At 37.1% G+C, this 15658-nt stretch overlaps 1 pseudogene; it reads right to left on the reverse strand.

Moving 5' to 3' along the window:
* Positions 1–5796: 5796 nt before the first annotated feature.
* On the reverse strand, positions 5797–7744 carry LOC141489472 (heat shock cognate 71 kDa protein-like; annotated as a pseudogene).
* Positions 7745–15658: the final 7914 nt, after the last annotated feature.

Genomic DNA, 15658 nt, shown 5'->3' on the forward strand with positions numbered 1-15658 from the left:
AAATTGTCCCTGATTGCTGCACTGATGGAATGAGCAAGTCCATCAAGGTTGATCATCACCCCATGTTGCTGTTAGGGTGTACAATGTTTTTCTAGTTCTGCTCATCTCTCTCAGCATCAGTTCATGCAAATCCTTCCAGGCTTCCCTGAATTCCCATCCCTCCTGGTTTCTAATAGAACAATAGTGTTCCATGACATACATATACCACAGTTTGTTAAGCCATTTCCCCAATTGAAAGACATTTACTTGATTTCCAATTCTTTGCTACCACAAACAGGGCTGCTATGAATATTTTTGTACAAGTGATGTTTTTACCTTTTTTATAATCTTTTCAGGGTATATACCAAGTATTGGTATTGCTGAATCAAAGGGTATGCATATTTTTGTTGTCCTTTGGGTATAATTCCAAACTGCTCTCCAGAAAGGTTGGATGAGTTCACAGTTCCACCAACAATGTATTAGTGTCCCAGTTTTCCCACATCCTTTGCAACATTGATCATTGTCCTATCTGGTCATATTGGCCAGTCTGAGAGGTATAAGTTGGTACCTCAGAGATGCTTTAATTTGCATTTCTCTAATAAGTAATGATTTAGAGCAATTTTTCATATGACTATGAATCACTTTGATTTCCTCATCTGTAAATTACCTTTGCATATCCTTTGACCATTTGTCAATTGGGGAATGGCTTGTTTTTTTTTTTTTAATTTGATTCAGTTCTCTGTATATTTTAGAAATGAGTCCTTGGTCAGAAACACTAGTTGTAAAGATTTTTTCCCAGTTTACTACATTTCTTTTGATGTAGGTTTTGTCTGTGCAAAAGCCTTTTAATTTAATATAATCAAAATTATCTAGTTTGTTTTTAATGATGTTCTCCATCTCTTCCTTAGTCATAAACTGCTCCCTTTCCATAGATCTGACAGGGAAACTACTCCTTGATCTTCTAGTTTGCTTATAAAAATGTTTTTTATGTCTAAATTCTGTATCCATTTGGATCTTATCTTGGTCTAGGGTGTGAGGTGTTGGTCTAATCCAAGTTTCTTCCATACTAACTTCCAATTTTCCCAGCAGTTGTTTTTTATCAAAGAGAGAGTTTTTATCCTAATAGCTGGATTCTTTGGCTTTATCAAACAGCAGATTACTATAATCACTTCCTGCTATTGCACCTAGTCTATCCCATTGGTCCACCACTCTATTTCTTAGCCAATACCAGACAGTTTTGGTGACTGATGCTTTATAATATAATTTTAGATCTGGTAGGGCTAAGCCACCTTCGTTTGCACTTTTTTCATTGAATCCCTGGAAATTCTTGACTTTTTATTTCATCATATGAATTTACTTACAACTTTTTCTAACTCATTAAAGTAATTTTTTGGAATTTTGAATGGTAGGGCACTAAATAGGAAATTTAGCTTTGGTAGAATTGTCATTATTATATTAGCTCCATGAGGAGTTGATGTTTGTCCAGTTATTTAAATCTGATTTTATTTGTGTGAGAAGAGTTTTGTAATTGTTTTCAAAAAGTTTCCGAGTCTGCCTTGGCATATATAGAAAAGTTGAGGATTTATGAAGAATTATTTTATACTCCATGACTTTGCAAAAGTTGCTAAAGAGAAATTTTCTTAACAAGAAACTTAAAGAGAAAGAAAAATAAAAAGGGAAAGAGGGGCCAGGAGAGAGTCTTATTGCCCACTGGGCCTAGTACAAATGACAAAAGTAGATACCATGGCAAAATACTGGTAATTTCCTTAAATAGTAGTCTCAGGGAACTTTAAAGCCTTGAGGTCTTTACCACTATGGGACACCATACTTCCTTTGACCCTTTTTTAATGTCAAGCCACTATCCAATAATAGTTTTTTTAACTACTGTTTCTTTTCTTCCTATTTGGTCATCCCATAATTTCTTTGGGAAAAGGTTGCCTGGGAATTAATCAGGGTGATACTGGGCACCATGTTGACCATGAAGACCTATATATGGGTAGAGTCACTGTTTTGTGGTTGAGGGACTCCTCAAGTCAGACTCTGTGGTTATCCTGTGGCTGGTATAGTCTACTTCTCATCTTCCTGACTAATAACAGATAACCTCACAAGAGCAGAAGTATCCTGGCAATTCAACTCCTTAAAGCAATTCTTTCCAGATAATGTTCATTCAAGATACATAATGCAGTCCCTTTTATTAATATTTATCCACCATTACCATCATTTTCTAGCTCTGTCATTTGCTGGTTATATGTACATTTTTTAAAAAATGACTATTTTAGAATTTTAAAATGGAGAGTGAGGACAAAAATATACCCCATATCTTTTTCAGGGAGTTCCATTCCTTGCTAAAAGTTGAGAGTTAAGAGTTATTTGGCTGGAACTCAAATCACTTCTGCCTTTTTCTAGCTAAATAGTTTAGTCAAGTCATTAAACTCTTTGAGTCTCAGTATTGTCATATTCAAAATGGGGATGATGGTACCTGCCTTACATTTGGGAATATGTTTACTTGCCTTACTTCACATCATGACATGATGATCTAAAGACAAAATACTTTTGAAATCCCTCTATAAGCCATCAAGGACTTCCAAAATGTCAGATTCAACTCTATTCCATAAGGATAAAGTGCCTCATATGTACGAAGTTCAATTCTAGGCATGAGATACAAAAACAAAAGTGTCTCTGCACATATATAGCTTGCATGTTATAGATAGATATGTACATACATTCATACACATATATGAGCATATCTATTATGTATTGTATGCCATACAATATGAAGGTATAGCTATATAACTATATTGATATATATATATATATCTACTATATACATACAAATGCATATAAATGCATATAAATACACACATATATATATTCATTTATAGGAGAACCTGGAATTTGGGTTATATATTATTAATTCAACTCTTCATTTCTATCTCATGATTCTTTATGATTGAGAGAAATGATTATTAATAGCCAATGATTTGGGGAGATCCAGTTTCCCCCTTTTTCATAGTCCTTATTTCAAAGGTTAATCTGTTGAAGGTTGATAATAAGATTGAATTAACTCTTTTCAATCTTGGTCAGACCTCACCCAACCTTTCAAAGAATTTAGTCCCATTGTGTTCTATTCAGGTTTGGAAGAGGACATATTCTGTGACTAGATTGCTCAAAGCTAGGGATGGTCTGCGTATAGAGAAAGTCTCTTTGTCCAGGAATGATATTCCTTCAGCCTCTCATTGGGCTAAGTCTACTTTTCATTGTAATATTCATTCTCTCATTAATTATTAATCAGAATCGATTACTACCCTCAGGTACAATTTCTCTTTCAAGGACATAAAAACTATGAGCCCACCACCATGACTGGTCTTTGGCAATCAAGAGTGTCATGAATTTCATTTATTAAAATACTTGTATTATTAATAAACTGATTAAATACCCAGAAATTATGTCTCTCAAACTTTTCAAATATCACATGATCTTAAATTTTTAGTGCCTTAGATTTTTTCCTTGCTAAATGATACCCTCTTTATCCTTTCCCTTTTCCTAAATTCATTTTCTCTTTTTAAAAGTCAATAGTCTATAAACATGAGAGAATTTATTTCATTGCTTAACTTTTTATTAGTACTTGTGCTTTTGTTTATTGACATATTTCTCATGAATGGAGAGTCATGTGCTACTCACTTTTGTGACTTCTTTTCTAAGAAATGCCTCAAATCTCTTTATTTGATAATTCATCTATTTTTCATTGAAGATTGGCCACAGTTTTTGAAGGTATTATTTCTGATTGTAACCTGAATTCTTTTGTGTTTTGGAATATTTTCTATGATTTCTCATGCCTGTGGAATAATTCTGAGTTACTCAAATCAATGTATCTTCAAGGTTGAGTCATTTTGATTGTTTGGAAATCTTGTTTGATATTAAAATTTTAAAATTGAACTATTTCATGCCTTGGAACCATAAGAATGTTTTCTTTCTTTAATAATATTGTGTGAATTTATAAATTAATACTTGTTTTTCTATATTTGCATGTTCTAACTTTTTAGGAATTACTTCTTAAAGTATGGTATTATTACTTTATTTATTAAAGCATGCTATTCAGTATGGCGTCATGTTCTTCTAGGAGATCTATACTGAAAAGCAGAATTATTATTTAATGTGTTATATCCATTAACATATGTGATATATACTTTTATTTAATGTCCTATCTTTTCATTTTTTTATTTTTTTCACTGTTAGATTATCTGCTTATAACCAATTCAGTCTTTCTCTTTTAGATTTAAGGCCCTCCACATTCCTCCATAAAAGTTAAATTATTCATCCAGGGTCAAACTGTTAGTGTCTGAGACAAAATTTTAACTTAGATCTTCCTTACTCCAAGTCTGACATTCCACCCGCTATTTTTCTTTCTTTTCTGTCTTAATCACTGAGAATCCATGAGAGTCTGGCCCTCCCAACTTGATTTATTTTTAGACTCTGTAACAGAGGTCATTCTTTGCCCTTTGACACATCTCTTTCTTCTGTAACCTTAGTCACTCAATGAGTGTTGCCTCAGTCAAACTGAGAACTGTCCAAGATCTTAGCTCAAAAAAGCCAAAGGTCTTCCATTGCATCCAAGGCCATCTCCAGTCATTCTGATCTATAGCTTACCCTGATAGTTCTGGAGGAGAAAGTGAGGCTGGTGACTTTGCACAATTCACTTAGATCCAATCCACTTGCAGGTCATAGCATCACCTACCTGATACTATGGTCTTTTTCAAGAACAAAGATCAAACAGCAACAACAGCATCTGCTGCCCCACCTAGGTAAGTCATATTAGCTATAATAGAAAGAACATGTGAGCTGAGAGATGAAAAAAAATGGGAAATGAGGAAACTTGGAAAGTCTCAAATACCCAATCAAGAGGCATAAAGAAGGCTAAGATTAAAAACTGTCTAGAAGTTAAGTGAGGTTTCATCAATGCTATTGAGAATTCTTGCCCAGATATCACTATGGGCTTTTAGCATTGAAGTGAAATGTCTTTATTTCTAACTGCTGGCAGGGTTTAAGATTGTTTACACACAACTTTTATATGTGTATCAAGAAAGCATGGAATATGTGTGCACTGAAGGGAAAACTCCTGTCTTGCATAATGGGTCCCTTTGTCTATGGAACAAAGTTCAAACTCCTTGTTTCATCACTTAAGACTACTCTGGCATCACTCTACCTTTACAGCCTTGTTTCAGACTCTTCTCCACATACTTTGTATTTTAACTGAATCGGTCTACTTAGTTCAATTCAACATACATTGATCGAGTCTACTTTGTTCAAGGGAAGATACTAGAGATTTAATTCCCATTTATCTACCTGATCCTGCTTAATCAGCTTCTCCAACATGGCCCTAGTAAACTCATCATTGAGAAATTCCAGCATCTTTCAAGATTCAGTCAGCTCAATTACTTTTCTTTACATCAGTATCCTCTGCCCATTTCATTGGAGGGTAAAGCCATAGACTCTTCCATTTAAGGAAAGGGAACAGAACTAATACCTCTAGCATCTCCTCATTTCTCGCCTAGCTACACTATTTTTTTTTGTTTGTTTTTTTAGATGCAAATTTTAAATAGATTTTATTCTCCAGGATAAGAATTGCATTTCCACTTGTTTACAATACTGGTAAAGCGCAATGTTGTTCACTTCTTTCTCTCTGCACACATTCAAGTATTCAGAATGCCCAGATTTATACAGTTATATGTTACTTTTAAACTGGCTACAACCTTGGCTAAAATATGAGTCCTTCAATTTTGGGAAAGTTGTATGGGCTCTTTCTTCTGCTGCATTTAGTCATAAATGCTTAGTAATAATGGAGTTGCAGACCTTCTCCAATTCTTTTTGCTGATGCACAAATTCTTTCTTCTCAGCAGTCTGGTTCTTATCCAGCCAGTTGATTATTTCATCACCAATTTTGCCTTGCATTTTTTCCATCCTCTATGGTAGCTTTCAGGTTGAAAGCATAAGATTCAAGGCAATTCTTGGAGGACACCTTGTCCCTCTGCTTCTCATCCTCAGCCTTGTATTTCTCAGCTTCCTGGACCATACACTCAATGTCTTCTTTGCTTAGATGACCTTCGTCATTGGTGATGGTAATCTTGTTCTTGTCTCTTATCCACAGCAGAAATCTTGAGAATACCATTTTCATCAATGTCAAATGTCACTTCAATTTGAGGAACACCCCTGTGTACTGGAGGGATTCCTGTGAGCTCCAACTTGCCAAGAAGATTGTTATCCTTTGTCATGGCTCTTCATAAACCTGAATAAGCACATCAGACTGGTTGTCTGAATAGGTGGTAAAAGTCTGTATCTCCTTGGTGGGAATGGTGGTATTACCTTTGATCAGAACTGTCATCACACCACCAGCAGTTTCAATTCCAAGGGAAAGAGGAGTGACATCCAAAAGCAGCAAGTCCTGCACATTTTCAGATTTATCTCCTGACAGAATGGCAGCCTGGACAACTGCACCATAGGCAACAGCTTCATCAGGTCTGATACTCTTATTGAGCTCCTTGTCACTGAAGAAGTCTTGCAGAAGCATCTGGATTTTGGGGATGCGATTGGAACCACCCACCAGGATGATGTCATGAACCTGTGATTTATCTGGCTTAGCATCTCTTAATGTCTTTTCCACAGGGTCCAGGGTGCCACAGAAACGATCAGCATTCAACTCCTCAAAATGGGCTCAGGTGATTGATGTGTAGAAGTCAATACCTTCATAAAGGGAGTCAATCTCAATACTGGCCTGGATCCTGGAAGAGAGGGTATGCTTTGCACATTCACAAGCAGTGTGCAGATGGCAAACAGCCCTCTTATTCTCACTGATGTCCTTCTTGTGCTTTCACTTGAACTCAGCAATGAAATGGTTGACCACATAGTTGTCTAAGTCCTCTCCACCCAAGTGGGTGTCCCCAGCTGTGGATTTGACCTCAAAGATGCCATCTTCAATGGTAAGAATGGAGACATCAAAAGTACCACCTCCAAGGTCAGAAATGAACACATTTCTCTTGGTACCAACTTTTTTTTAGGGTTTTTGCAAGGCAATGGGGGTTAAGTGGCTTGCCCAAGGCCATACAGCTAGGTAATTATTAAATGTCTGAGGCCGGATTTGAACTCAGGGACTCCTGAATCCAGGGCTGGTGCTCTATCCACTGCACCACCTAGCTGCCCCCAGTACCAATTTATTTGTCCAAGCCAAAAGTAATAGCAGTTGGCTCACTGATGATATGGAGCACAGTGAGATCAGCAATGGTTCAAGCATCTTTGGTGGTCTGACATTGGGAATTGTTGAAATAGGTTGGTGCTGTAACCACAGCATTTGGTACAGTCTTCCCAAGGTAAACTTCATCAATTTCTTTCATAGTCAAGACCACTGAAGATACTTCTGGGTAGAAACTTTTGTTCTCCCCTTTGTACTTCACTCGGACCTCAGGTCTGCCTCCATCATTCACCACCGTGAAAGACCAATGCTTCTTGTCTGACTGCACAACTGCATCATTGAATCTTCAACCAATCAGACATTTGGCTTCAAAAACCATGTTGGTGGGGTTCATTGCAACTTGATTCTTTGCAGCATTACCAATTAAACATTGTGTCAGTGAAGGCAAGGAAGGTAGCGTGGGGTGGTCCTGTTTCCTTGGTCATTAGCAATGATCTCCACTTTCCCATGTTGGAAAACTCCCACACAGGAATAAGTGGTGCCAAGATCAATGCCAACTACAGGTCCCTTCGACGTGGTCATTGGGGAGGTAGGGAGTCATAGCTGACCACTGTGGAGGGGAAAAAGGGCTGCTGCTATGTTGAGTAGTAAACTAATTTTGAACTTTTTTGACCTTTCTTCTATATCCCCTTTCCCTCCCATAGTATCATTCCCTCCTACTATTTATCGGCTTTCTTTTATGCATTATTCTCCCCCTCATTAATCTGTGAGTTTCTTTTTCTTTTCTTTTTCTTTTTTTTAGGTTTTTGAAAGGCAAATGGGGTTAAGTGGCTTGCCCAAGGCCACACAGCTAGGTAATTATTAAGTGTCTGAGACTGGATTTGAACCCAGGTACTCCTGACTCCAAGGCTGGTGCTTTATCCACTATGCCACCTAGCTGCCCCTAATTTGTGAGTTTCTTAATAACAGATACTTTCTTTTTATATTAGAGATATCCCCAATATTTATAACAATGACTGACATATAGTTGATACTTAATAACTGAGCAGTCTCAGATACTTGCTAGTTATGTGACCCTGGGCAAGCCACTTCACCCTGTTTGCCTCAGTTTCCTCATCTGTAAAATGAGGTTGTGGAGGAAATGACAAATCACTTTACCAAGACACCTCAAAAATGGAGTCATGAAAAGTCACATTTGATCAAAATGACTAAACTACCACAAAATGAATGTGTACTGAATATTTACTATTGAAGAAGCAAGGACAGACTGCCCAATGAAAACACCTATGGGTATATTTCACCACTTCTGATGAGTGGAAGCTCTAGGGGAAGAGCCAAATTCTCTATGCAATGTAGACAATGAGAAGAAAAAGTGGAAGGGAAGAGATTAAACATTTATTAAGTGTCTACTATTATCAGATATTATGCTGTATGTTTTACAACTATTACCATATCTGATGTCCACTCTGAGTGGGAGGTACCATTATTATCCCCATTTTACAATTGAGGGAACTAAAACAGAGATTAAGTGACTTGCCCAGGATCACACAGCTAGATTATGTATGAGTCAAATTTGAACTCAGATGTTCCTGATTGAAGACGTAATGTTCACTGTAATGCATCACCTTTAAGGACAAATGGGCTAACCCAGGTTGAGAGTAACCAAGGGACCTCAAACTTTTTGATGAGCTGGGGGGTGTTTATCCCAAGCAAGTGAAGACTTAGCCCCATTGAATGGACTTAGAGCATGGGCAGGCATCAAAGATGACAAGATCACTCACTACATCTTGTGCTGTGTCCATTCTTGACTTGGTCTTATCATTGGACTTCACTGACTGGAAGAGAGAAAGAGGTGATGACTTCTGACAGCTCTGCCTCATTTAAATCCAATTTGTGTAAAAGTGAGGACATCAATTTGTCATTGGATGTCTTCAAAAATGAAGGATGAACAACAGGAAAGAAGAGGGAACTCATGGCCAATAACTTCTATTTTCTTATCAAAATATTAGGTGAAATCTTCAGGGGAGAGTTAAGGGTAGAAGTTGTGTGGATGCTTGAGGAGATACAGTTGATGAGAGTAATAAGATAGAAACTAACTTATTATTGATAATAATTTATTACTATTTATTTTATTATTATTTATTGTTACTGTACATAATGATGATAATTTTTGTTATTGTTTTGGTCCATTTCTTTATGATCCACTTAGGATTTGCTCAGCAAAGATACTAGAGTGGTTTGTTATTTATTTCTCCAGCTCATTTTACAAATGAGGAAACTGAAGCAAACAGGATTAAGTGACTTGTCCAGGGTCATACAGTTACTAAGTGTCTGAGGCCAAATTTGAACTCTGGAAGATGAGTCTTTCTGACTCCAGATCCAGTACTCTGTGCACCTAGGTGTCTGAAATAATATTATTAACTAGCATTTATTTATCACTTTTAGGTTTATAAAGTGTTTCACATAGAGAATCTCCTTTGGTCCTTACAATAACCTGGTGAAGTTGGTACTATTATTGCCCCTATTTTACATATAAGGAGCCAAAGATGTGGCAGGTTAAGTGATTTGGGCAGGGTCAAAATATCAGAAAATAGCAGGCAGAATTCAAACAGAGGTTTCCCTGACTCCAGGGCTGTAATGGGCTATGGCATCTAGGAAAGAATACAAAATTCTGCATTTTGGGTCTGGTTGAGTTTAGATAAAAAGACTTCTAATATCTAACATGTAGGAGGTACAAAGAAGACAGAAAATGCCAAGAATTTCCTAAGTGAAGCAGGACTTCCTCCTCCTTGTGACAGTCAGTTGCACATGGACAGCAGGTATTATGGATAGATCGTCCCTAAAACGAATCCTCCAAAAGGTTAATGGAGGGAAATGAAAGTTATCTCCTTGTTTGTTCATCTTGCATGACAAGCATGATGCCAGAACAGAATAAATTGTATCCATTATGATATAGTCTAACTTACAATGTGGAAATATTAAAGCATCATCCAGGTAAGCAACATTAACTCATCTAACAGTCCTACAAAAGACATAATCTATTAAAATCTTCAATGCTATTTATTTATTCACCAGTCCATAGAACACACAATTAATACTTGGAAGTCTATCTACCCTTTATCATCTCCATCTTGAATTCTGACAAGAATTCCTATAGCCTGAGTTTACTCACCTGTTTTTTTTTCTTGAGCCAAAAGACTGTCTACCCCTCATTTATGATCCATATATCCTATTTTAGCTCTTTGTTCCTTTATGTCAGTCCTGTCCCAACACTCTGAATCCCCAATGACTGGAACCATCTTTTTTAAGTTAATTGGTACCTTTCTTGCTATGACCTCAGGTGCAGGAAACCAGTTACCTTCCCTTGAATAATATTTCTCCCTTTCCTATAAAACACGCAAATGACTCCAATTCAGGAATAATCTTATTCTTTAAGTTGAATGAGCTACCTTCAAGTATGAATTCAAGAGTACCAACAAGAGATTGATATTTCTAATTACCAGGTCCTGAGAGAAATACCCTAAAAGATCATTATGGAATCTCCTCTCCTGCTCCTACCTGAAGTCTATCATGGCCAAATCTCCCAGATGGTATTTCTGGTTATATCCCTTTCCTTAGAGCCAGAGTAGAGATATTAGTTCTCTCAGTCCACACAGTATGAAAGGGTCAATGGGATTACTCAGTTTAAGGTCATCTATTCTAAGGGGATTGGTAAAATGCCCTGGTTCCCTTTTCTTGTTCTTTTCCGTAGCTCCCTTGGTTGTGACCTGTTAAAGAAGTGGTCCTGTTTTGAAGACCTTCCCTTAAACACAACAAACTGAAGGGCCTATAGCTTTTGATGTGGATTGGTTCATCTAATTCTACTGTGCAGCACCTTTGATATTAGAACTAGACATTGACATCTAACCCTCCCTCCACCCTCCACACACGGTTTAGTGTGGATGGAGATCCCTTATACTCTTACAGGAATACTGGAAATGAAGTATATTATAAAGTATTTCACATAGCATATCACATTTAGTCCTCCTTAAAGTAGGTACTATTGATACCCCCATTTTGTACTAGGAAGCCAAAGATGAGGCAGGTTAAATGATTTGGCGGGGTCATGCAGTCAGGAAATAACAGGCTGGACTTGGAACACAGGTTTCCCTGTATTCCGTATGAGCAGTGTTAGCATCATTTGAGCACCTTTTAGTTAATAAATGGTTATAGTCATCCATGTTTCTTAGAGACAAAAAAACAACAAAATGCACCCCTGATGGTCATCATGATGGCCTATATTTCACATTGTCCTTAATGTAGACCTATAACCTTGCCCTCGCTTGTTCATTCAAGATACGAATCACTCTATAATGGTGGTCCGAGGGGAGAAGATTTATGGACTAATCACACTCCAAATAGGGCAGTGACCAATCTGTGATGGGGATGGGAAGGAAGAAAAGTTTCATGCAGAAAGTGGTACTTGACCTGAGTTTTGAAAGAAGCCATGAAGTCTCTATGAGACAGAGGTAAGAAGGGAATGTAATCTTGGCGTGGGGGAGAATCAGTTCAGAAATAGAGACTGTAGGCATAATACCATCTGTAAGGAACACAGCAGAGGCCAATTTGACTGGACTACAGAATGAAGGGAATGTATATTTGATCTCAGAAGAAATAGAAAATTTATTGAATAGAGAATTTATCATAAAATAGAAGTCTGAACATGTCACACCCCAACTAAATGATTTTCAGTGGCTCCCTTAGTACTATCTGGATTGAATATCAAATTCTCTCATTGAATTTTTAAAGACTTTTACAACATATCCCTTTTCTGCCTTTCCAGGTTTTTTATATTTTACTTCTCTCCACATATTCTGGAACTGTTTTCAAGAACTTTTCCCAGACTCAACAATCAGAAGGCCTATCCTGACAGAGGGAACAACTGTCTAAGAAATATGATAGTAGATGATGGGAACAGACTAGTTCAGTCCCTAGAGTACTTTATCTTCTAGCTATCTTCCACATGACACCCTCTTTCATTTTCCACAGCTCCAAAGATTTATATCCTACTGACATTTCAATTAGACTCCCAGAGCTTAAAAGGACCTTAGACACCAATTAAGCCAATCTGCTAATTTTACATGTGAGGACACTGAAATTCAAAGAGTTTGTCATTTGCCCAAAGATATATTACTAATTGGAGAAATAGATCTAGTCCCTTTTTTTATTTAACAGTTTAAGAAACTGAGATTATGAGAATAAAAGTACATTTTCTGAGTTCACACAGAGTTTGTGAAGGAACTGGAACAACTCAGGTCTCTTGATCCCAAATCCATATTCTTTTCCCTATTCAGATGCAGTAATGTGACTTGAACCTGTATTTTCCCCTTGCTGAAGTCAACCAACTTTTATCCCACAGTGAGAGACAAATGTCCTTCCTCCTAATTGCCCTTGAAGGATTCCTCTTGAACAAACAAAACATGGATTAGGCAAAATCAATCATCCATGCTTTCTTGGAGCCTCAGTCAATGGGGCTCAGAGGTTTTCAAAATAACAGTATCTATCTCTGGTATTGAATGAACAAGAATTCATAGGAGTCCTTCTTCCTTACTTCTCAAGATGAGAGGAGAAGGGGAAACCCTACTGCTATACTTCATTGTTGGAACCAAAGGAAGTCAGTGATAGGGAAGGGTCCCAGGAATCTAATGCACAACTCTACGTTCTAGAAAAAGAGTTCATTCCTCATTTAATTTCTTGGAGAAGAGGTGGAGTTATATGGAAGATTGGATGGTGGTACCATAGTGGATAGAATGTTGGTTCTGAAGTCAGGAAGACTGATCTGGCCTCAGACATTTCTAAGCTATATGACCCTGGACAAGTGATATAACTCTTTTTGTTCCAGTTTCCTTAACTGTAAAATGGGATAATAACAGTACCTATTTCATAAGGTTGATCTGATGATCAAATGAATTTTTTTTGGTGGGGTAATGGGGTTAAGTGACTTGCCCAAGGTCACATTGCTAGCAAGTATCAAGTACCAAGAGACTGGGATAAAACTGGGGTTCTCCTGACTCCATCCACTGTGCTACCTAGCTGTCCCTCATATGAATATATTTAAAGTACTTAGGAAAGGGTCTAGCACATAGCAGGTGTATACAAATATTGCTTTTTTTTAAAGGCTTTTTGTAAGGCAAATGGGGTTAAGTGGCTTGCCCAAGGCCACACAGCTAGGTAATTATTAAGTGTCTGAGGCTGGATTTGAACTCAGGTACTCCTGACTCCAGGGCCAGTGCTCTATCCACAGTGCCACCTAGCCGCCCCTTATACAAATATTATTAAAAAAAAGAATGTGTTAGTTATTTGCACCACAAGTTCATTTCTTCAATATGACTTCCCAAACTGAAACATTCTTCCCTGACTTCCCCCATTAAAATGGAAGCCAGTCGGGGATAGGGGATATCTCTCTTTTTATTTGTCTCCCCAGAACTTAGCACATATAGCTAAATTCTGACATATAGCAAAGAACTTAATAAATATGCTTTTTCATTCATTCATTCCCCTCTGGACACAAGCAAAAAGAAACATATGTATATCATTTTTCCACCCCCTATCCTAACCACAATCATATTTATAAGACAAATACAAATGTCCCCATTCATTTAGGACCATTTGGAATACAGCAATCAATTCTGAAAGCGATATTTTAGAAAAGTCATCGAGAAGCTGGAGCATATTAATACCAGCCAAAATGGGGAAATGTGACTGGGAAATGTGTCACAGGAGGACTGGTTGAAAGAAATACCTACAACCCTGGGAAAGGAAGATTTAGAAAGCAAGTAAGAGTTGCCTTCAGGTATTTGAAAGGTTGTCATATGAGGCAGAGATCAGAATTGTTTTGCTTTGGTCTCAAGGATAAAAATTAGAGGGGAAGTTGTAAAAGAGACAAGTTTTAGCATTTAATAAACAACTTTCAAACAATTAAAACCACTAATTGTGAACTGGGCTATCTTCTCATCTTTATTGGTGATGTTTTTACCTCATAGAACCTCTGAAAGGTTTTCAGGGACCCATAGGATTTCTCAGATCACCTTTTGAAGATCATTGTTCTAAAATCATCAATGTCCTAAAGTTATCTATATAGTCATATGAAAAAAATGCTCTAAACCATTATTGGTTAGAGGAATGCAAATTAAAACAACTCAATGAAAACAAACAAAAGTACCACCTCATATCTATTATATTGGTTAAAATGGCAAAAAAAGGAAAATGATAAAAGTTGAGGGGGATATGGGAAGACTATGACATTATTGCACTATTGGAAGAGTTGTGAACTGAGCCAACTATTCTGGAGAGCAGTGAAACTGCATATTTTTTGATCCTGCAATATCCCTACTAGGTTTGTATCTCAAAGAGATCATAAACAAGGGGCAAAGATTCACTTGACAAAAATATTTTTAACAGTTCTTTTGATTAGTAGCAAAGAATTGGAAAATGAGGGGATGAACAAATTATGGTATATGAATGTGATAGAATACTATTGTTCTATATGAAATTGTGAGTAGGCAGACACCAAAAAAGCCTGCCTTTTGCATGAATTGATGTTGAGTGCAGTGAGCAGAACTAGGAGAACATTATGCACATTAACCAACTATCATGGACTTAGCTCCTCTTATTAGTTCAGTGATCAAAGACAATTCTGAGAGACTTGTGATGGAAAATGCCATCCATATCAAGAGGGAAAAATCTATGGAGTTTGAATGCAGATCAAGCATACTATTTTCATAGTTTAATTTTTTTTTCCTTTTTCTCATGGCTTCTTTTCCCTTTAGTTATTATTTTTTGGGGAGTTTTTGCAAGGAATTGGGGTTAAGTGGCTTGCCTAAGGCCACACAGCTAGGTAATTATTAAGTGTCTGAGGCCAGATTTGAACTCAGGTACTCCTGATTCTAGGGCTGGTGCTCTGTCCACTGTGCCACCTAGCTGCCTCCTTCCCTTTAATTCTGATTCTTCTTCACAACATGAGTTGTGGAAATATGTTAAACATGATTGTGCATGTCTAATATCTCAGGTTACTTGCTGTTATGGCAGAGAAGAGAGGTAGAAAACTAGAACAAAAAAGCTTGCAAAAAGATGAATGATGAAAATTAATTTTGCATGTAATTAGAAAAAATAATATAACATTTAAAAAAGAAAACACAATAAAGTCCAACTGTTAGATCTTCAATATTTTAACAGAATTATGATTTCTTCAAAAAGGGTATAACATGTCAGTCAAGATAGGAATCCATCAATTATTTTTCTAAGATTTTATGATTCTTTAGAAATTGAGCCTGCAATTGCCTTAGAGTTTTATCCTAATCCTCTGGAGTTGCATTTCTGTCCATTATGAACAGTCTGAGTGAAAGCGCAGTGGACCAATGCCTTTGAATACCCCACAGTATGAACTAGAGGGATAAGGTCCAGTTGGCTAGAGAACCGCCTAAAAAGACATATGATCCCTTCTATTCCATAAATTGT

Source organism: Macrotis lagotis, chromosome 5 (assembly GCF_037893015.1).
Source record: "Macrotis lagotis isolate mMagLag1 chromosome 5, bilby.v1.9.chrom.fasta, whole genome shotgun sequence".
NCBI classification, from domain to species: domain Eukaryota; kingdom Metazoa; phylum Chordata; class Mammalia; order Peramelemorphia; family Peramelidae; genus Macrotis; species Macrotis lagotis.